At 41.2% G+C, this 22,739-nt stretch overlaps 1 pseudogene; it reads left to right on the forward strand.

Moving 5' to 3' along the window:
* The first annotated feature begins 225 nt into the window (after window positions 1-225).
* On the forward strand, window positions 226-13,550 carry LOC147005494 (NADPH-dependent 3-keto-steroid reductase Hsd3b4-like; annotated as a pseudogene).
* Window positions 13,551-22,739: the final 9,189 nt, after the last annotated feature.

Here is a 22,739-nt window from a genome sequence, read left to right on the forward strand (position 1 = left end):
CTCTGGTTTTGATTTCTTTTTCCTTGCTTCTTAGAGAACATCACACAAGATTTGGGATCAGAGAAGTACGGTCTTATGAAAGAAAAAGATGAAATTAACATCAGGACATTTTTTTCTACTATGTAAGTGTAGTAAGAATTCCTTGACCCTGTACAAATTGAACCATTCCACAAGACCATCTTTAATCACATCTGCACCCTCAACAATCTGATTTCTGTGTTAACCATGCATGGGAGGAGGTGCCTGGTGACAGGAACAGGAGGGTTTCCGGGCTAGAGGATTGTCCGAATGTTGGTGAAGGAGGAAGAGCTGCAGGAGATCAGAGTCCTGTTCAGGACCTTCTGTCAAAAACATGAAGAGGAATTGTCCAGTAAATGATCTAGGGACTGGGGTATTTGGACGGGGTGTAAGAAGGGCTTTCATATCTACAGCATAAAAAATAGGTGGATCTTTAAACAATATTCACAGTTGGAACAGCACAAAAGTCACTGTATAGTTGGATAAAGTGAATTCAGTCCTCACCCACAACTGAACATGGGCAGGCCCTGGGCCTAAAGGTCTCTCTCCTATTTAGACACTACAGATCAATTTTCGCCTTTGCTGGAAGCTCTTTTATGTCCTAAATGGAATGGACTTGTCAATATTTACACTATTTTGCAAACTTTGAATACTAACAAAAGATTATTGAACTACAAACCTTAGCAGTGGGTCTTAGCCGGTTTCTTAATCCTAATCTGCTTCATATTTAATTTTTATTAAAGTCTAGGAAGAGACAACAGTTCATAGCAGGAATATAATGTTAGGGTACATTTAATAAGTCTGTAGGGAAGGGGAGTGAAGAAGGGAAGATGAAGATTAGAGAGCACATAGTGAGGGCCAGTAGGACTTCATATGTGTCATCAGGAATCCTCCAATGCCTTTCCCAGCATTCCATCTCTTTGCCATTTACTCTCAAAAAAAGTGACTGAGCACATTGCTGGAGAGGTACTTTATTTTTTTCTACTTTTTTTCTCCTCACACCCAGGCCAAGGACATATCAGACATGACTACACCAAAACACTTTTTAAAGCCCATGTGAAACCTTCCATAAAGATGGGACATATAGATTGATTAAGAAAAACAACCTTATGTTAAGAGTCTAGTGAATGTCTAGTCCCATGTAGTGTCCAGCCACACAGATTTCACACAATTCATCAGGCTGAAGTGCAAATCTGCTCCCACACTACTGGGCAGACAACTGGTTGTACATTTCTTCCCATGAAGGCACAACTCTGTGCCTACATTCCAGGTTTCCCTAGGGCTTGAAAATAAGTACAAGGACAACTGTTCCTCCCACAATAAGTTTTGTGCCTTTCTTTTTTTTAATTTTTAATATTTTTATTACATATTTTCCTCAGTTACACTTCCAATGCTATCCCAAAAGTCCCCCATAGCGCCCCCCACTTCCCTACCCACCCATTCCCATTCTTTTGGCCCTGGCATTCCCCTATATTGGGGCATATAAAGTTTGCAAGTCCAATGGGCCTCTTTCCAGTGATGGCCGACTAGGCCATCTTTCGATACATATGCAGCTAGAGACAAGAGCTCCGGGGTTCTGGTTAGTACATCCTGTTGTTCCAACAATAGGGTTGCAGATCCCTTTAGCTCCTTGGGTACTTTCTCTAGTTTCTCCATTGGGAGCCCTGTGATACATCCAATAGCTGACTGTGAACATCCACTCCTGTGTTTGCTAGGCCCCGGCATCGTCTCACAAGAGACAGCTATATTTGGGTCCTTTCAGCAAAATCTTGCTAGTGTATGCAATGGTGTCAGCGTTTAGAAGCTGATTATGGGATGGATCCCTGGATACGGCAGTCTTTAAATGGTCCATCCTTTCATCACAGCTACGAACTTTGTCTCTGTAACTCCTTCCCTGGGTGTTTTGTTCCCAATTCTAAGAAGGGGCACAGTGTCCACACTTTGGTCTTCATTCTTCTTGAGTTTCATGCGTTTAGCAAATTGTATCTTATATCTTGGGTATCCTAAGTTTTGGGCTAATATCCACTTATCAGTGAATACATATTGTGTGAGTTCTTTTGTGATTGTGTTACTTCACTCAAGATGATGCCCTCCAGGTCCATCCATTTGGCTAGGAATTTCATAAATTCATTCTTTTTAATAGCTGAGTAATACTCCATTGTATAAATGTACCATAATTTCTGTATCCATTCTTCTGTTGAGGGACATCTGGGTTATTTCCAGCTTCTGGCTATTATAAATAGGGCTGCTATGAACATAGTGGAGCATGTGTCCTTCTTACCAGTTGGGACATCTTCTAGATATATGCCTAGAAGAGGTATTGCTGGATCCTCCGGTAGTACTATGTCCAATTTTCTAAGGAACCGCCAGACTGATTTCCAGAGTGGTTGTACAAGCTTGCAATCCCACCAACAATGGAGGAGTGTTCCTCTTTCTCCACATCCTTGCAAGTATCTGCTGTCACCTGAATTTTTGATCTTAGCCATTCTGACTGGTGTGAGGTGGAATCTCAGGGTTGTTTTGATTTGCATTTCCTTGATGATTAAGGATGTTGAACATTTTTTCAGGTGCTTCTCTGCCATTCGGTATTCCTCAGGTGAGAATTCTTTGTTCAGTTCTGAGCCCCATTTTTTAATGGGGTTATTTGACTTTCTGGAGTCCACCTTCTTGAGTTCTTTATATATATTGGATATTAGTCCCTTATCTGATTTAGGATAGGTGAAGATTCTTTCCCAATCTGTTGGTGGTTTTTTTGTCTTATTGATGGTGTCTTTAGCCTTGCAGAAGCTTTACAGTTTCATGAGGTCCCACTTGTCAATTCTCGATCTTACAGCACAAGCCATTATTGTTCTATTCAAGAATTTTTCCCCTGTGCCCATATCTTCAAGGCTTTTCCCCACTTTCTCCTATATAAGTTTCAGTGTCTCTGGTTTTATGTGAAGTTCCTTGATCCACTTAGACTTGACCTTAGTACAAGGAGATAGGAATGGATCAATTCCCATTCTTCTACATGATAACAGCCAGTTCTACCAGCACCATTTGTTGAAAATGCTGTCTTTCTAACACTGGATGGTTTTAGCTCCCTTGTCGAAGATCAAGTGATTAGAGGTGTGTGGCTTCATTTCTGGGTCTTCAATTCTATTCCATTGGTCTACTTGTCTGTCACTATACCAGTACCATGCAGTTTTTATCACAATTGCTCTGTAGTAAAGCTTTAGATCCGGCATGGTGATTCCACCAGAGGTTCTTTTATCCTTGAGAAGAGTTTTTGCTATCCTAGGTTTTTTGTTATTCCAGATGAATTTGCAGATTGCCCTTTCTAATTCGTTGAGGAATTGATTTGGAATTTTGATGGGGATTGCATTGAATCTGTAGATTGCTTTTGGCAAGATAGCCATTTTTACAATGTTGATCCTGCCAATTCATGAGCATGGGAGATCTTTCCATCTTCTGAGATCTTCTATAATTTCTTTCTTCAGAGACTTGAAGTTTTTATTATACAGATCTTTCACTTCCTTAGTTAGAGTCACGCCAAGATATTTTATATTATTTGTGACTATTGAGAAGGGTGTTGTTTCCCTAATTTCTTTCTCAGCCTGTTTATTCTTTGTGTAGAGAAAGGCCATTGATTTGTTTGAGTTAATTTTATATCCAGCTACTTCACCAAAGCTGTTTATCAGGCTTAGGAGTTCTCTGGTGGAATTTTTAGGGTCACTTATATATACTATCATATCATCTGCAAAAAGTGATATTTTGACTTCATCTTTTCCAATTTGTATCTCTTTGATCTCCTTTTGTTGTCGAATTGCTCTGGCTAGGACTTCAAGTACAATGTTGAATAGGTATGGAGAAAGTGGACAGCCTTGTCTAGTCCCTGATTTTAGAGGGATTGCTTCAAGCTTCTCACCATTTACTTTGATGTTGGCTACTGGTTTGCTGTAGATTGCTTTTATCATGTTTAGGTATGGGCCTTGAATTCCTGATCATTCCAAGACTTTTATCATGAATGGGTGTTGGATCTTGTCAAATGCTTTTTCCGCATCTAACGAGATGACCATGTGGTTTCTGTCTTTGAGTTTGTTTATATACTGGATTACGTTGATGGATTTCCGTATATTGAACCATCCCTGCATCCCTGGGATGAAACCTACTTGGTCAGGATGGATGATTGTTTTGATGTGTTCTTGGATTCGGATAGCAAGAACTTTATTGAGGATTTTTGCATTAATATTCATAAGGGATATTGGTCTGAAGTTTTCTATCTTTGTTGGGTCTTTTTGCGGTTTAGGTATCAGAGTAATTGTGGCTTCATAGAATGAGTTGGGTAGAGTACCTTCTGTTTCTATTTTGGGGAATAGTTTGTGAAGAACTGGGATTAGATCTTCTTTGAAGGTCTGATAGAACTCTGCACTAAACCCATCTGATCCTGGGCTTTTTTTTAGTTGGGAGACTATTAATGACTGCTTCTATTTCTTTGGGGGATATAGGGCTGTTTAGATCATTAACCTGATCTTGATTCAACTTTGGTACCTGGTATCTGTCTAGGAACTTCTCCATTTCATCCAGGTTCTCCAGTATTGTTGAGTATAGCCTTTGGTAGAAGGATCTGATGGTGTTTTGGATGTCTTCAGGATCTGTTGTTATGTCTCCTTTTTCATTTCTGATTTTGTTAATTAGGATGCTTTCCCTTTGCCCTCTAGTGAGTCTGGCTAAGGGTTTATCTATCTTGTTGATTTTCTCAAACAACCAGCTCCTTGATTGGTTGATTCTTTGAATAGTTCTTCTTGTTTCCACTTGGTTGATTTCACCCGTGAGTTTGATTATTTCCTGCCGTCTACTCCTCTTGGGTGAATTTGCTTCCTTTTGTTCTAGTGCTTTTAGGTATGTTGTCAAGCTGCTAATGTGTGCTCTCTCTAGTTTCCTTTTGGAGGCACTCATAGCTATGAGTTTTCCTCTTCGAAATGCTTTCATTGCGTCCCATAAGTTTGGGTATGTTGTGGCTTCATTTTCATTGAACTCTAAAAAGGCCTTAATTTCTTTCTTTATTCCTTCCTTGACCAAGGTATCATTGAGAAGAGTGTTGTTCAGTTTCCACATGAAAGTTGGCTTTCTATTATTTATTTTGTTATTGAAGATCAGCCTTAGTCCATGGTGATCTGATAGGATGCATGGGACAATTTCAATATTTTTGTATCTGTTGAGGCCTGTTTTGTGACCAATTATGTGGGCAATTTTGGAGAAGGTACCATGAGGTGCTGAAAAGAAGTATATCCTTTTGTTTAGGATAGAATGTTCTGTAGATATCTGCCAGATCCATTTGATTCATAATTTCTGTTAGTTTCACTGTGTCCCTGTTTAGTTTCTGTTTCCATGATCTGTTCATTTGTGAAAGTGGTGTGTTGAAGTCTCCCACTATTATTGTATGAGGTGCAATGTGTGCTTTGAGATTTACTAAATTTTCTTTAATGAATGTGGCTGCCTTTGTATTTGGAGCATAGATATTCAGGATTGATAGTTCCTCTTGGAAGATTTTACCTTTTATGAGTATGAAGTGTCCCTCTCTGTCTTTTTTAATGATTTTGGGTTGGAAGTCAATCTTATCAGATATTAGAATGGCTACTCCAGCTTGTTTCTTCCTACCATTTGCTTGGAAAATTGTTTTCCAGCCTTTCATTCTGAAGTAGTGTCTATCTTATTCTCTGAGATGAGTTTCCTGTAAGCAGCAAAATGTTGGGTCTTGTTTGTGTAGCCAGTTTGTTAGTCTATGTCTTTTTATCGGGGAGTTGAGTCCATTGATATTAAGAGATATTAAGGAAAAGTAATTGTTGTTTCCTGTTATTTTTGTTGTTAAAGTTGGCATTCTATTCTTGTGGCTGTCTTCTTTTAGGTTTGTTGAGGGATTATATTCTTGTTGTTTCTAAGGCGTGGTTCCTGTCCTTGTATTGGTTTTTTTCTGTTATTATCCTTTGAAGGGCTGGATTCGTGGAGAGATAATGTGTGAATTTGGTTTTGTCGTGGAATACTTTGGTTTCTCCATCTATGTTAATTGAGAGTTTGGCTGGGTATAGTAGCCTGGGCTGGAGTTTGTGTTCTTTTAGTGTCTGTATAACATCCGTCCAGGATCTTCTGGCTTTCATAGTCTCTGGTGAGAAATCTGGTGTAATTCTGATAGGCTTGCCTTTATATGTTACTTGGCCTTTTTCTCTTACTGCTTTTAGTATTCTATCTTTATTTAGAGCATTTGTTGTTCTGATTATTATGTGTCGGGAGGTATTACTTTTCTGGTCCAGTCTATTTGGAGTTCTGTAGGCTTCTTGTATGTTCATGGGCATCTCTTTCTTTAGATTTGGGAAGTTTTCTTCTATAATTTTGTTGAAGATGTTTGCTGGTCCTTTGAGTTGAAAATCTTCATTCTCATCCACTCCTATTATCCTTAGGTTTGGTCTTCTCATTGTGTCCTGGATTTCTTGGATGTTTTGAGTTAGGATCTTTTTGCATTTTACATTTTCCTTGATTGTTGTGCCGATGTTCTCTATGGAATCTTCTGCACCTGAGATTCTCTCTTCCATCTCTTGTATTCTGTTGCTGATGCTCGTATCTATGGTTCCAGATTTCTTTCCTAGGGTTTCTATCTCCAGTGTTGCCTCATTTTGGGTTTTCTTTATTGTGTCTACTTCCCTTTTTAGGTCTAGTATGGTTTTGTTCATTTCCATCATCTGTTTGGATGTGTTTTCCTGTTTTTCTGTAAGGACTTCTACCTGTTTGATTATGTTATCCTGTTTTTCTTTAAGGATTTGTAACTCTTTAGCAGTGTTCTCCTGCAATTCTTTAAGGGATTTTTGTGCTTCCTCTTTACTGTCTTCTACCTGTTTACCAGTGTTCCTTTGTATTTCTTTAAGTGTGTTATTAAAGTCCTTCTTGAAGTCCTCTACCATCATCATGAGATATGCTTTTAGATCCGTGTCTAGCTTTTCCGGTGTGTTGGGGTGCCCTGGACTGGGCGAAGTGGGAGTGCTGGGTTCTGATGATGGTGAGTGGTCTTGGTTTCTGTTAGTAAGATTATTAGGTTTACCTTTCGTCATCTGGTAATCTCTGGGGTTAGTTGTTGTCTTTGTCACTGTTTAAAGATTGGAGCAGAAGCTGTGTTCCACTCACCAGCAATCTCAAAATCCTGTGGCGGGGGTCGTGGGTAGCTGGCGGGTGTCAGTCGACCCTGCGCTCTAGCTACCCCTGTGCTGGTCCGGCCGGAAGAGGCCTGTGGTCCTACTCAGGCCGGTTTTCTGCTTCCCTAACTAATGCAGTCTCAGGTCCCGTGTGCAATTGGATTGGAGCAGAAGCTGTGTTCCACTCACCAGAAGTCTTAAGATCCTGTGGCGGGTGTTGTGGGTAGCTGGCGAGTGTCAGCCGACCCTGCGCCCTAGCTACCCCGGTGCTTTTCTGACCGGAGAGGCTTGTGGCCCTATTCAGGCCGGATTTCTGCCTCCCCCACCAAAGCAGTCTCAGGTCCCGCGTGATTGGACTGGAGCAGAAGCTCAATTTTGTGCCTTTCTGAAAGTACTTTGTAGCTGTCTCAAACCATTTGCCAAGATAGTCCAAATGTTTTTATCATTCAGGGCTCTCTCTCTCTCTCTCTCTCTCTCTCTCTCTCTCTCTCTCTCTCTCATACCCCATCTCTCTGTCTCTCAGATTTGAGAACAAACAAATCTTTAGGGGAAACAAACAAACATGGTTTCTCCTTTTTTCTCAACACATTTTCTTATGTGTATTTCTCCTTATAAATCCTTATTGCACAAATCACAGTTTCTTCCCATACTTGGTTGTTTCTCTTTATCTCATACATCATAACGCCAAAATATATAAACCTTGAATTTCTGTCTAATGAGTTAGTATTTTAGCATCCTTAGGAATAACCTATGCACCCTGTCTCAAAGCAAGCAAACAAAAGGAAATAATTAACATATTCGGTCTTAGCCAGCAGTACTTAATATTCCTGTGATGGAACACCATGACCAAAATCAATGAGGGGAGGAAAGCCTTTATTTGTTTTGACCTACCACATCACTCTTCAATAAGGATGGAAAGCAGGAAAGGAACTTAAACAGGGCAGAAACCTAGAGGAACTAGATGATGCAGATACCACAGAGGGACTCTGCTTAATGGATTGCTTCCCACGGCAAGCTGAGCCTGCTTTCTTATAGAACACAGACCTAAGTGTCTAGGGACAGTACAAATCACAATGGAAGGTTCCCTCCCACAATGGTCACTAGTGATGAAATTTCCTTACAGGCTTACCAACTACTGGATTTTTTAAAAACATTTTTCTCAGTTGGTACTCCCTTCTTCCAGTAAGAGTAAAGAATCCTTCTAATGCCTTTTCAGCTAGAGACTTCTCAATGTTTTAAACTCTTTATTCCTCCTCAACATGAAATCCTTAAACAAAGACAATGTTGTCTTCTGATTCTACAGACAATGAGATGACAACAAAGAAAAGTAATATCCCCAAAACCTCACAGCAAAAAAAAATTTAAAAAAAGTCTGGCAGTACCCTCTGTCCTTTTAAAGGCTGCTGAGTATGAGCATCTCTCTGAATCTCCTTATACTTCAGATCACAGCATGCCATCACCTCCATGATATGGCAATGCAGAACAACTGCCAAGTATCTTGTAAAAAGTGGGAGTTGTGGTGTTATCACAGTGCACATAAGATGGCCTAGTATCTCAGGACAACCAAAATATTGATGTGTGGTTACTCTATTATACTCAATCTGGGTACCACCTGCCAAGTGTGAGCTACTCCTTTGACCCTATCTGTATAGAAGTCAGATCAAATGAAAGCAAAGTAAAGGGCATACAGAAAGAGATTCTTGTCCTGGCACCTACTTCCTTCCTAGAAGGCTTTTCTCCATTATGGTGGTTTGAATAGAAATAGTCCCCATATATTCATGTGTTTGAAAACTTGGCCATGAAGAGTTGCACTATTAGGAGATGTGTCCTTTTTAGAGGAAGTATGCCACTGTAGGGCAAGATTGGCATTAGTATATTCTCAAGCTATGCCCAGTGGGGAAGGAGGTCTCCATTTGCAGCCTGAGGATCAAGACATAGAACTCAAGGCTATGACATTACCATGTCTGCCCCTCTCTTGCCATGAAAATAATGGACAACAACTCTGAAACTGTAAGCCAGCCCCAAATAATTTTTTTCTTTATGAGAGTTTCCCTGGCCATGGTGTCACATCACTGCAATAGAAACCTTTTTGAAGACACCCATCCTTTTGTATTTCAATGCCTTTAAAGAGTTGCTTGACAGGGGAAAGGAACATAGAGTAGGCAAATCAAGAAGTTTTCATCTGTCTCAAGAGGAATTTGTCCAGCTCTGGATTTTGACTCCTGCCTCTGTCAAGCTATTCTTTAGAAGCATTGTAGATTCAGTTGATCTGTCTGTCTCATAACAGTTGATCCCAGATAGTCTTGGGCTTAGAGTTTATGGAGAAGTGAGCATCAATTGGAAGGATACAAAGGGACATTAGAGCCTTTACTAGGCAAATGTGTGTCCCGAGGTATGTTCCTATAGCTTTCTGTGGTTCCCCAAACTATACTAGGACATCTGCATGAATGTGTGATATCATGAGATAGCGATGAAAGGAAAGAGCAACCTTAGAAAGCCATGTACAAAGTGTGAAGCTTCAGTCAGTGTGGGAAGTGGTACAGGCTGCATGAGCACATGTTAATTTTGTGAGCAAATTTGGGTGACGTTGGAATTACAAGTATTATCCAATAGGTATCAGAGGAACCTGAAGATACTGATGTATCCATTGCCCTAGCTATGTTGTCAGGTGAGGTTGCCTCATTTCCAACAAATCAATCTGACAAGAAATACTCCCCTAAACCAACCATTGGAGCCCATTCTGAGTTCATCACAAAGGTCCCATTTTCCTCTCATTAATTCTGCTACCTCTTCAGAAAGTTTCAAAATTGATTAGACTTTAAATTTTCCATCTTTTTGTCTCCCTGTTCTGGGTCCTCCTCACTGGGACTTTGGGTGACACATTCTGATTAACCACCAACTCTCCAGTTACTTTAATGAATGTAGGGATTTCCTATAATTCCATCGTATTGTATAAGGCACAGTGGCATCTTACTGCTCAGATGCATTTTCTACAAAGGGATGAGGCAGATATAGATGCTTCCTCATTCCCTACAACTGCTACATTCTGATTTTTGAGCATTTATGCTTCCTTCTGTAGACAGCCCTCCTCTCCACTGTCTTCTCACCATGACTGCCCTTGAAGACCTACATAACTAACACCTGTGTCAGGAAACTTCCATCCCATGCAGAAAGCTTCCCAAGGACCTGCTTTGTGTCCACAGAGCTGCAGCCAAAGGCCAAGGTGACAGTACTGAAGGGAGACATTCTGGATGCCCAGTGTCTGATTAGAGCAGGCCAGGGCATCTCTATTGTCATCCACACTTCTACCAATATTGATATCTCAGGTGTCCTTCCCAGATAGACCATTCTAGACATTGATCTGAAAGGCACAGTACACTAGGAGAATATGGAGCAGGTTAGAAAATGAAAACCATAAAACATGTTGGGGAGGGAAGCCCCTACTTTGGAACAACTGGAGGAATAGTGGGATACTTGCTATATTCTGCCTAGGCCAGATGTATGTCTTTGCTGACCAGGGGACAGAAATCAGGACTCTTGTCCTTGGTGTTTAAAAAAAAACATATATAGAGAGGAATGAAGTGTAGGAGAAAATGTTTTTAAAGTCACATCCCATGTACTCTCAATGCCTGGAACATTCTCCTGACCCTTCTCAACTATGTGACTGGACTCCATCTCCACATGCTTGATTTCCATCCACCCACTGCCACTATGGACAAGACTTTTCTTCTTTAGAGCACTTTCAAAGCTGTTCCATAAGAGCCAGACAAGAAGAAAGACCCAGGACGTGTTCTCTACTAAGAGAACAATGGTTTTGCAATTTCCACAAAATCATTCCCTTCAGTTCAGCATCACTCTAGCCTTGAAGACTGCTCCTAGGCAGCTCAGTACTTTCCTCCTTAGATCCATACACTTAAATGCTTACTTATAGACTGTAGTAGAAAAAAGAAAAAACACACTGAATCTGGCTATTCACCTTATGTCCACCCTCCATGGACAGCTCTAAGAGGCCATCTTGCCCTGGTTCCTGCAGCTAGCTTGCTAAGCTAACCAAACCAGTTAAATCAGAAATGCATGGAGTTTCTGCTCTAACTTCTCAGGTCATCCAACCCCTGTGGCTGGCCTGCTCACTCAGCACCCCTTACCACCATGATATGAAAATATCACAGATTTAAATTATACCAGTCAGATTTATAATATTAAATTTCCTATCACAAAATGCCCATTCCAGGAACACACTACTCAACAATACAATTACAAGATGCCTGCTTTGATAGGAAAAGTAAACCACCACACTACTCCATTGCCCAACTATGAAGTTCCTAGCTACATTCAGCTCCTCCAGGCCAACTTGGTCTGCTCCATCTTCAACCTCTTCTTCCTCCTCCATCTTCTTTTCCCTCTGCCCTCCATCCCTTCCCTTCTTTTCCTCATTCTCTCTCATTGATAAAACTTCCAGCTCTGCCTTTTCATTCCTCTGCCAAATCACAGTCTCTAGCCTAAGATTTCACCTGTCAACACCTGATTACATGATCTACTCCTTGTTGAGGCACCCCTCTTTAGGGAGCAGAAAATACAAACAGAAATCCACGTTTAGTGGCTTTGAAAGTAGATTTCCAATCTAGGTTACATAAAGGACATTACCATATAAAGTAAACACACTGATCCTGACACCAGTCTTTTTAGCACCACTTTAGTCCAAGGTCCTGATTGCCATGTATCCTGACATAACCTCCCAATGACTAACTGGACTACGTTTCTAATTCAGTTAATTATTTGATGGTGGCCAAAACAAATTCAAACAGATTCTGTTTGAATTTGAACAGACCTCTTTCTTAGCCACATTTTAGTGTGGTGATATGAATAACCAGTTTCTCATTTCCATATTAATTCTTACGACATAAAAAAATTACACCAGCCTTTAATGTCGAATTATGAGTAGTAAGGGGCCCCAGATGAAGTGGTGCATATCTGTAATTTTAGCACTCCGGACTCTGAACCAGGACAATCATTATCTTCAAGGACAGTCTGAACTACATGTTAAGAGTCTACATAGAAAATTAAATACACTACTCAGAAATTGCTCCCATCAGATAGGCCTGCGTTCATTTCTGTGGGTTATGTTAATGATTGACATAGGATGGCCCACACAATATGGGCAGTAAAAACACTGAGCAGGAGATTCTGGGTAATATCAGCAAACAAGCTGAGCAGCCATGGGAAGCAAGAGAGGGAGGAGCATTGTTACATGGCTTCTGCCTTTGTTCTTGCAGCAATTTTCCTCACCTATAAACTGTGATCTAGATGTGGGAGCCATAGACACCCTTTCATACCCAAGTTGCTTTGATCATGGTGTTTATATCAACAACAATAACAACACCCTCAGACAGTGTGAGGCATGTAACATGGCTATAGAATGGTCGATTTGAGTCACCATCAGGTGGGAATGCATTTAGCCTGTCGTGGCCCTTTCACAGTATTTGGGATGGAGGCCAAGCTGATGCCATTGCCACAGTGGCCCTTTAGTTTATTTTCTAGCAATGATCGTGAGCTTCCTATGAGCAGGTACCAGCTCCTATTGGATGCTTGTGTAGAAGCCATTGTACCAGCCTTCATCTACAGTAGCTGAATACTTGTGGCTGGACTAAATTCATACCAGGAGATTGTCTGAATGGCCATGAGAAAGAGCGTCATGAAAGTACATGGACTGACCCATACCCATACAGCAAAAAGATGGCTGAGAAGGCAGTGCTGGCAGCCAATGGGATTATCCTGAAAAATGGTGGTACTTTGCATACTTGTGCCTTAAGACTCCCTTTCATCTATGGGGAAGAATGTCAAACCCCTTCAACCACTCTGAATATAGCACTGAAGAACAACAGCATAATTAAGAAAAATGCCACATTCTCCATAGTCAGCCCAGTGTATGTGGGCAATGCAGCCTGGGCTCACATTCTGGCTGCCAGGGGCCTTCAGGTCCCCAAGAAGTCCCCAAGCATCCAACGACAGTTCTATTACATCTCTGATAACACCCCTCACCAAAGTTATGATAATTTAAATTGCACCCTGTGCAAGGAGTAGGACCTCCGCCTTGATAACAGCTGGAGCCTTCCTCTGCCCCTGCTCTACTGGCTTGCCTTCCAGGTGGAAACTGTGAGCTTCCTGCTACATCCAGTCTACAACTATAGGCCACCCTTTAATCACATCTTGATCACAGTGGTAAATAGTGTGTTCACCATTTCCTACAAGAAAGCTCAGCAAGATCTGGGTTATGAGCCACATGTCAGATGGCAGGAATCCAAGCAGAAAACCTCAAAGTGTATTGGAACACTAGTGAAGCAGCACAGGGAGATGCTAAACAAAAAGTAGCAGTAAGATGAGAATGGTGAAGACATGGCCCTGGGTGTTATCAGGTCCTCTAGCAGGGACAGGCATACAACCCAGGTCCTGATGCTTCCCTTTGATATGGAGGATCTTAGAGTCTTAATCAAGACACTGAAAGCCTTGTCAGTCACTGACCCAGCCACAAGCCTTCTCCTTGAAGACCCTACCCAGAGATTCACAGCAGCTGTGCCCCAGTTCCACGGTCGAACCTCCTAAGCACCTCTTGTACCATAGAGCTCTCGCCATGATTTCAACTCCCCATTCAAAGCATGTCTACCCTTCAGAAAATTCTGCTTTCTTTATAAAGCACAATGGAAAGAACAATAAATATTTGTCAATACCCCATCTATGGAATGTGGTTTTCTGTAAATAAATAATTCTATGTCCCTTCTGTGTCTACACATGGTCATTCTGGGATCAGAAAGAGATCATGGATCTGAGGTGAACTGAGGAAAAAGTCAGGAACAGATGCAGATGTAAGACTAACTCCAACCCATTGTCTTTTCAGTGTGTACCTAATGACTGGGATACTATTCTATTTTTTGTACTAGGGACCCTGACAGAAAGAATGCTACAGAATTACAATTTCTTCCAGAGATGCACTCCTTGCTCAGTCCACAAGGGGGTTCCATCTAAAAGAACATTCTCAGAGTTACACATTTTCTCACAGCTAAATCTTATGTCCGTTTGATGATTTTTCTTACATCTTTTCCATAAAAGTGTAGCACTGGTATGAGAAAGGTGGAGAGAGCCTGAGAATATTCCTCTCCCTATTCTGCACAGAAATAACCCACTCCCCTTTACAAACTACTGCCTCTTAGTTTTCCCTTTGTAAAACATAGATATCCTCCAGATCCATCTATTTGTCTACGAATTTCATAAATTCATTGTTTTTAATAGCTGCATAGTAACCCATTGTGTAAATATACCACATTTTCTGTATCCATTCCTCTGTTGAGGGACATCTGGGTTCTTACAGCTTCTGGCTATTATGAATAAGACTACTATGAATAGTGAAACATGTGTCCTTATTACAAGTTGGAGCATCTTCTGGGTATATGCCAAGGAGAGGTATTGCTGGATCTTCCAGTACAACTATGTCCAATTTTCTGAAGTGCCACCTAAACAATTACCAGTGTGGTTGTACCAGCTTGCAATCCCACCAGCAATTGAGGACTGTTCCTCTTTCTCCACATCCTCACCAGCATCTGCTGTCACATGAAATTTTGATCTTAGCCTTTCTGACTGGGGTCAGGTGGAATCTCAGGGTTGTTTTGATTTGTATCTCCTTGGTGATTAGGGATTTTGAACATTTTTTTAGGTTCTTCTCATCCATTCTGTATTCCTCAGTTGAGAATTCTTTGTTTAGCTCTGTATCCCATATTTTGACAGGGTTGTTTGTTTTTCTGGAGTCCAACTTCTTGAGTTCTTTGTCTATATTGGATAGTAGCCCTCTATCAGATTTAGGATTGGTAAAGATCTTTTCTCACTCTGTTGGTTGCCTTTTTGTATTAACAGTGTCCTTTGTCTTGCAGAGGAAGCTTTGCAATTTTATGAGGTCCCATTTGTTTGAGTGAGATAACCCAATCACGAAAGAAAACATGTGATATGTACTCACTATTAATTGGATATTAGCCCAGAAGCTGGAATACCCAAGATACAATTCAAAAAACAAATGAAACTCAAGAAGGAAGGCTAAAGTGTAGAAACTTTGATCTTTCTTAGAACAGGGAACAAAATAATGATTGAAGGAGATACAGATACAAAGTGTGGAGAAGAGACTGAAGGAGGGACCATCCAGAGACTGCCCCACCTGGGAATTCATCTCATGAACAACCACCAAACCCAGACACTATTGAGGATGCCAACAAGAGCTTGCTTACATGAGGCTGATATATCTGTCTCCTTAGAGGCTCTGCTAGTGCCTGACAAATACAGAAGTGGATGCTCACAGCCATACATTGAACAGAACACAGGTTCTCCAATGAAGGAGCTAGAGAAAGCACCCAAGGAGCTGAAGGGTTTGCAGCCCCATAGGAGGAAGAACAATATGAACTAACCAGTACTCCCCAGAGCTACCTGAGACTAAACCACCAACCAAAGAAAACACATGGTGGGACTCATAGCTCTAGCTGCATATGTAGCAAAGGATGGCCTAGTTGGTCATCAATCAGAGGAGAGGTCCTTGGTCAAGTGAAGGTTCTATGCCCCATATAGGTAAATGCCAGGGCCAGGAAGCAGAAGTTGTTAGATAGATGATCAGGGCAGAGGGAAGGAAATACAGGATTTTCAGAGGGGGGACTAGGAAAGAGAATAACATTTGAAATGTAATTAAAGAAAATATCTAATAAAAAGAAAAGAGAAGGAAAATTACTTTTCAATGTTAAAATAAAAATCCCCAGGAATATCCAAACAACAGAGGATTGCATTCCTCAGGTACCTGTCATTTAATGCTGATATGTAGGTAAATCAAATCATAAGACCCCTCCCCCCAAAAAATCCATACATAATGGGCCCTCAGATCTCAGCCTCCAAGACTAGGATTTGACAAGCCTAGTCAGTAGAGGAAGGCTTTGGGTAGATGCATGGGAGCTGCCAACAGTTCTTGGGGTAGGGAGATACTACCCTTTCAGAGCAGGGTTGCATCAACTGCCTATAATGGGATATTGGAAAAGAGACTAGGCACTGGGTTCCACTCTGGTCTTATTTAGAAGGAGACTGTGCTGTTGGGTTCTAAGGCTGAAAAGTCCTCAGGAAACAGTCCTTAACAGTGCTCCATTCGGCTCATTTTCTTTCTCCAAGAGTGCTTGCCTCTCAAAACCCTTGGCTTAGGGATAGCCTGTGCATTTGAACCAAATTTGTAAAGAGGTTTGGCTAAGAAACATATGCATTTACAAATGCTGCCATCTGAAGCATCTTCTCACCACACCTGAAACTGGATTGTCACCTGATTCCATTAGGACACTCTCTTCTCCACCTGAAGAGTCTTTCTCAATCTCTCTCTCTCTCTCTCTCTCTCTCTCTCTCTCTCTCTCTCTCTCTCTCTCTCTCTCTCTCTCTCTCCCTTTCTCTCTCTCTCCCTCTCTCTCTCTCTCCCTCTCTCTCTCTCTCCCTCTCTCTCTCTCCCTTTCTCTCTCTCTCCCTCTCTCTCTCTCTCCCTCTCTCTCTCTCTCCCTCTCTCTCTCTCTTTCTCTCTCTCTCCCTCTCTCTCTCTCTCCCTCTCTCTCTCTCTCCCTCTCTCTCTCTTTCTCTCTCTCCCTCTCTCTTTCCCTCTCCCTCTCCTTCTCCCTCTCCCTTTTCTCTCTCCCTTGCATGTACAAAAATAGTGACTTTGTCTTATGGAAATCTGCGTTAGAAATTTCCTGAGAAAGGATGTAACACAGAAAACAGTGGCTTCTGGGGGTGTATACTATGAGCTTAGGACAACGCTTGCTCTGCACCTAGGGATTCTGGGAAGTAATAACATCCCTTTACAGAAAAGAATATGTCTTTTCTGAGCCTACCTTAGAATTCTAAGTTCATATAATTTTTCTTATCATTTTACTATGCTACTTTTCATCTGAATCTGTGAAGATTCACACAATGAAAGAAAGAATAACATAGATACAATCAAAATTCTGTTGGAGATGAGACAGATGTTCACACCAACCCATTCTGGTAATAAGAGAACTAGGGTGTTAGCAACAATGTTAGATATCTGACCTGAGGGCAAGCATCTGTCACACAGGGAGTCATACCAGATAAGTATATTCTATTTCTCACTTATTTTGGTTGATTGGTTTGTTTCCTTGCTTGCTTGCTTGCTTCTTTGCTTGCTTGCTTGCTTGCTTGCTTGCTTGCTTGCTTGCTTGCTTGCTTGCTTGCTTGCTTTGTTTTGTCACAGGGTTTTGCTGTGTAGCCCTGGCTCTCCTGGAACTCACTCTGGAGATGAGAATGGCCTTAAACTAACAGAAATCTTCCTGGTTTGCATCCCATGCACTGATGTTAAAGACTTGTACCACTACCTACAGGCTAATATCTCATTTCTTCAGTGGAAGAAACTCCAGTACCTCCTCCGGGAGGTAGAGATGAAGGAATGGCCCCTCCATATCTTGAGCTATGACACACCTTTTTTGTTGGGCCCTTCTCAAACATGCAAAAGAAGATGTTTGACTCAGTGGTTATTCTGTATAAAAAAAAAATCCTCCATTAGGCCTCATCCTTAGTGACCCACAACACCACCCTAGAATTAACTCATGTTTCAGGCACTTAAATGATCCTCTCATCACATAAGCTAAAACAAAGCATTCAGCAGAAATATCATCTACCATTGAATTCTGAGAAGGAAATCACTGTGAACCTGCAATGGTTCTATTTTTGCATCAATCTAGGCTTTTCCTTTCAAACAGTGTAATTTGCATTTTTTGTCCTGTATAATCTAAAACTTTTTTGTAAATACATGTAAGTATATGAACATTGCTATTATTATAACATGCATTTCTTTATTTAGCTAGTGTGTGAACTTATCTGCTCCTGCATGTGAACCAAGGAAGAAATGTGCAGAGGTGAAAGGACAACATGATGGAGCTGGTCCCAAGGACTGAACTTTGATTACCTGGCTTTAGAATTCAAAGATTATCTGCTGAACCCTCTCCCCATCTCTAAATTGAACTTGTAAGTTGAATGCAGAGAGTATATCTGTGTCCGAAGTCCCTACTCCAATCATCTTTTCTTTTTGCTGCCACTTCAAAAAACAACTTTAGGAAAGGTTTCAGCTCATCTAGAGGAAATGTTAGCACTAAAGAGAATTCTCAGCATATGCAGTTAATTTTCAGGCAAAATCTGGAAGATCTCTGAGTTTATAAAAACAAAATGAATTCTAGGACAGCCAAAGTTACATGAAGGAACACTGTTCTAAAAGAAGGAAAGAAAGAAAGAAAGAAAGAAAGAAAGAAAGAAAGAAAGAAAGAAAGAAAGAAAGAAAGAAAGGAAGGAAGGAAGGAAGGAAGGAAGGAAGGAAGGAAGGAAGGAAGGAAGGAAGGAAGGAAGGAAGGAAGGAAGGAAGAGAGAGAGAGAAAGAGAGGAAGAGGAGGGAGAGAAGGAGGAAGAGAGGGAGGGAGGGAGGGAGGGAGGGAGGGAGGGAGGGAGGGAGGGAGGGAGGGAAGGAAGGAACGAAGGAAGGAAGAAAGACAAGACCTAACTCTCAAAGGATATTAAAGGGGGGAAATACATTAATTAAACTCTCAGTGTTGTTTTGAGTTAGAGATTTGCCAAAAGAGTAAAACATACCATTTCAAATATATCAGAACATGAAGTGGCTTCTCGTGCTACCCTACCTCCTCCATTCCATGGGAATTCCTGGAGGAATGGAGGAAGCAGACCCAGCTTTCCTCTACCCTCAATCCATTTGTGAGAGTAGCATATATCTAGAAACACACCATTTCTTGGACTCTGAGTGAACACACCAGTCTACTTCTCAAGTAGATGATTTTCATTATTCGTCCTCTCCTTCATTACACTCTCTCCATCCTCACTCCCTCCCTGTAACAGCCAGCGTACAGGATCATGATGATCTATCCCAACTCCAATCCCTGGGACCATTCAAATCTTATAGCAGACCCAGATCTCCTCCTTCCTGTAGACCCTCTTATGCCCCCTGCCATCTTACCCCAATACTTTCTTTCAGCCCACAATACTTAGAAGCACTTTCTACCTGAGATCCTGGATGCCACATCTGAAGGGACTTAGGTTAGGGAATCACTCTCTCCTACCTGACCATAATGATCTCTCCACGTTCACCCTCCTCAACGCTTTTCACTGGAGAATCCAACTCTTACTTCAGACTGAGTTCCCACTAGCCCATAGAAACCAGTCTCTCCAGATCATTCTTTACCTCACTACAACCTATTTGAGGATGGAGGTACAACTCCCTGGGGACCCCATCTCTTGATGTACACAGGATACAACCAGCTCATTCCTAAAGCCCCGTGACTCTCTGCCCTGTATTCTCTTCCTCTCATGGTGTCCATATGCTGGTGTACACAGGACTGGAAGGATGAAGCAGAGATTGGAATGGGCAGATTTCCAGTTAGACTGGGAGCCAGTGCCTCAGGGGCAGGGAGACAGAAGGATGTCTCCCAGGATCTTAATGTTACAGCTCTTTCAGGCAAAGATCTTTGTAACTGTAAGCTGCCCACGGCTTTCATGAACTGGGTACTCCTGAAAGATAGGCTGGGGCTGAAAGAGACTAGACACTGAGAAGAGAATGAGGCCAAGACAAAATATTCTCTGACCAAGGCCCCAAAGTTTACTAAGAGTCTATGCTTATAAAGAGCAGAGGCCCATCCCTGCCAATCGATTCTTGATGCCTGGAGCCAGCCTGTAGGTGACGTGCAGGATAGGATGTGTGTCCAGAATGTCTCAAGGGTCTCTCAGCATGTAGCAGAGTCTTCTAAGTCAGAAGGCTACATCCCAGATGATCTCATATTCAGTGGCAGCAAATCTGAATCAGCCTGCTTCAAAGTTGAGGGAGGCTTCAACTCCTACCTAAATATATACAAAAATTAGCTGGACTGGGGCATAAAATATTTTATGCTCCATAGTCCTGCCTGGGAGTTATGGTGGCTGGCGGCCACACCTGGCTTAAGAAATCTCAGATTTTCCCAAATTATTCTTATCCATCAAGGAGAATATATGCAGCTTGTTTGTGTTTATTTTGCACATTATTATTAATAAACCACGGCCTCTTGGCATATACCTATGTCTTAGATTGATATAGTTCCTGTAGCCTCCCTTCCCCCAGCCTGGAACCTGCTTGCTCAAGGGTGGAGCTATCTGCTCATTCGTCCTGCCACGCCTACTGCTGGAACTTGCCTTTGCTGCCTGGAGGCACACACATGTTCGTCCTGCTACTGGACCCTGAGTTACTTGGCGGGATATTGGGTTCCCTCCCCCTTCCTTTATAACTGAGTGTCTGAAAATAGTAAAATTGAGCTTTGATCAGGATGTTGTCTTAGCTCCATTCTTTCTTCCGCCCCATCTAGATTCCTCTCTTTTCAGCGAACTGCCATTCTCAGTTGAACTGTTCGTGTTGTGGACTGCGGGCAGGCCGCAACAGTTGGCGCCAGAACTGGGACCTGAAGAATGGCAAAGGGATGCTAAGAGAAACGACTGCTGTGTGGAGCTCCACAAGAAAGGAAAGGATCTTTGTATCGGAGCATCGGAGCAACGGACAGGTACACATGCTAGCGCTAGCCTAAAATTTCAGTTTTGTAAAGTGTTGCTGAGGATGCGGTAGGATACGAATCAAGTTTGAATCAGTGCTAACCCAACACTGTTTCTGCTTGGGGTCAGCAGCTCGTTAATCGGAACTAGATACGGAGACAGGCGGTGTGCCGCAGCTTTTTAGAAAGCTGCTTAGGTGGAAGAAGGAAGGGTTTAAAGTCATGGATCAGGCGGTTGTTTTTAGTTTTCAGGAGTTGTTTCAGGCCAGAGGAGTAAGGCTTGAAGTACAATTAGTAAGAAATTTTTTAGATAAGATAGATAGCTGTTGTCCATGGTTCAAGGAAGAAGAAACGATAGATTGTGGAACCTGGGAGAAAGTTGGTGAGGCCTTGAATATCGCTCAGACAGATAATTTTACCCTAGGTCTCTGGGCGTTTGTAAATGATGCTATAAAAGATGCAACTTTTCCAGGGCTAAATCGCCCTCAGGCGGAGCTTGTGGTATCTCAGGAGGAGTGCCTATCAGAGAAGGCCTCCTCAGAAAAAGATCTTCTTAACTCAAAAATTGATAAATGTGGAAACTCTGATGATGGACTAAATTTTAACAAAAATCACTCAGATAGAGGAATTGCCCATTACCTTAATGAGAATTGGTCCTCTTGCGAATCTCCCGCTTCACCTATAGTCACCACTTCGGGAGGTGCTACTCATAGGGACACATGGCTAAGCGAGTTAGAGTTTGAGATTAAGCTTCAGAGGCTGAGTCTCTTAAGATATTTCTAGTTTAGATAATGATTAATGTGGTTCCTATCCTAAATAGTAAAATTTAAGATAAGATATAAAGCAATGCCTCTTTATTAAAGCGTTAAAGCTTGCTTTAATAGGTATTCATAGGTATTACTTGATATCCAAACTTCGTAATATGATAGTAGTGCTTCTAATATTGATTTTAACAGTGATAAATTGTTTTAAACATAGGTTTTGCTTTCCCAAAGTTGTAGATATTATCCTAACCTTGCACAAAAACTTAAAAATTATGGTTAAAACTGCCATTGTTCCATTGACTGCAGCTTGCAGTTTGATTGCAAATTTAAGATTAATGCTCAGATTAAAAAGTATTTTACCTTTGAGTCAATACAGGGCTCTGGGCAGCCACAGAGCGGCTTGTGGCCCTTTCTTTTGTTTTGCAAACAATGCCTAAAAAAGTTTTTCCCTGTGTTCAAGAAAATTTCTTTTTAACAGTGTTACAGATCTATTCAGATGTTTAAAATAATGCTTAAATTCAAAGATTTTTGCTTCTAGTAAACTGGTAATCACTAGAAAATTTTGCCTCTACGTATGGCTAATATAGCTTTACATTATGTAAGAAAAATGTTTATTGTTTCTGCTTCTTTACAAGAAGCCAAAAGTTTTAATCTTTCAGTATATATTGTTTCCTAAGTGGAAAGTATTTTATTAACTAATGCTTCTCAAGGGAAGTTTACCTTAAATCCTTGCTCTCACCCAAAAGATTCAGAGACAGTATCCTTTTATTATTTAGTGTTTTAGTTTACTACAAAAGGTTTTACAAAAAATAAAGAAAGCTTTTATAATTGTTGTTAATTGGTAATTAAAAATTAGTTGTGCCCAAGACAATTCTTCGGCCAGAAAAAACATTATTGTAAAGTCATTTTTCTCATCCTCCCAGCCAATCGTTGGCCCACGTAGGCCCAACTAGCTGCTGTGGGGCAAAGTCTTAAGACACACAGTTGCCCCTGTTCCCAACACAAATAATCTGGTTGTGTGCTGTAGATGGTGTTTTAAAATGCTGAACAATCAAACCTTAATTTATATATTAATAGTCAATGCTATATCTCTGAGCTCATAATTACTTAAAATTGTTCGTCCCTCAGATACTATTTATTCTCAAATTTACAATTGCTTATACATATTTCTAGTTAATAAATAAATAAATTATGCACGTGTGACTCTT

Source organism: Mus caroli, unplaced genomic scaffold (assembly GCF_978045245.1).
Source record: "Mus caroli unplaced genomic scaffold, Mus_caroli_1 scaffold_3, whole genome shotgun sequence".
Lineage (NCBI taxonomy): Eukaryota > Metazoa > Chordata > Mammalia > Rodentia > Muridae > Mus > Mus caroli.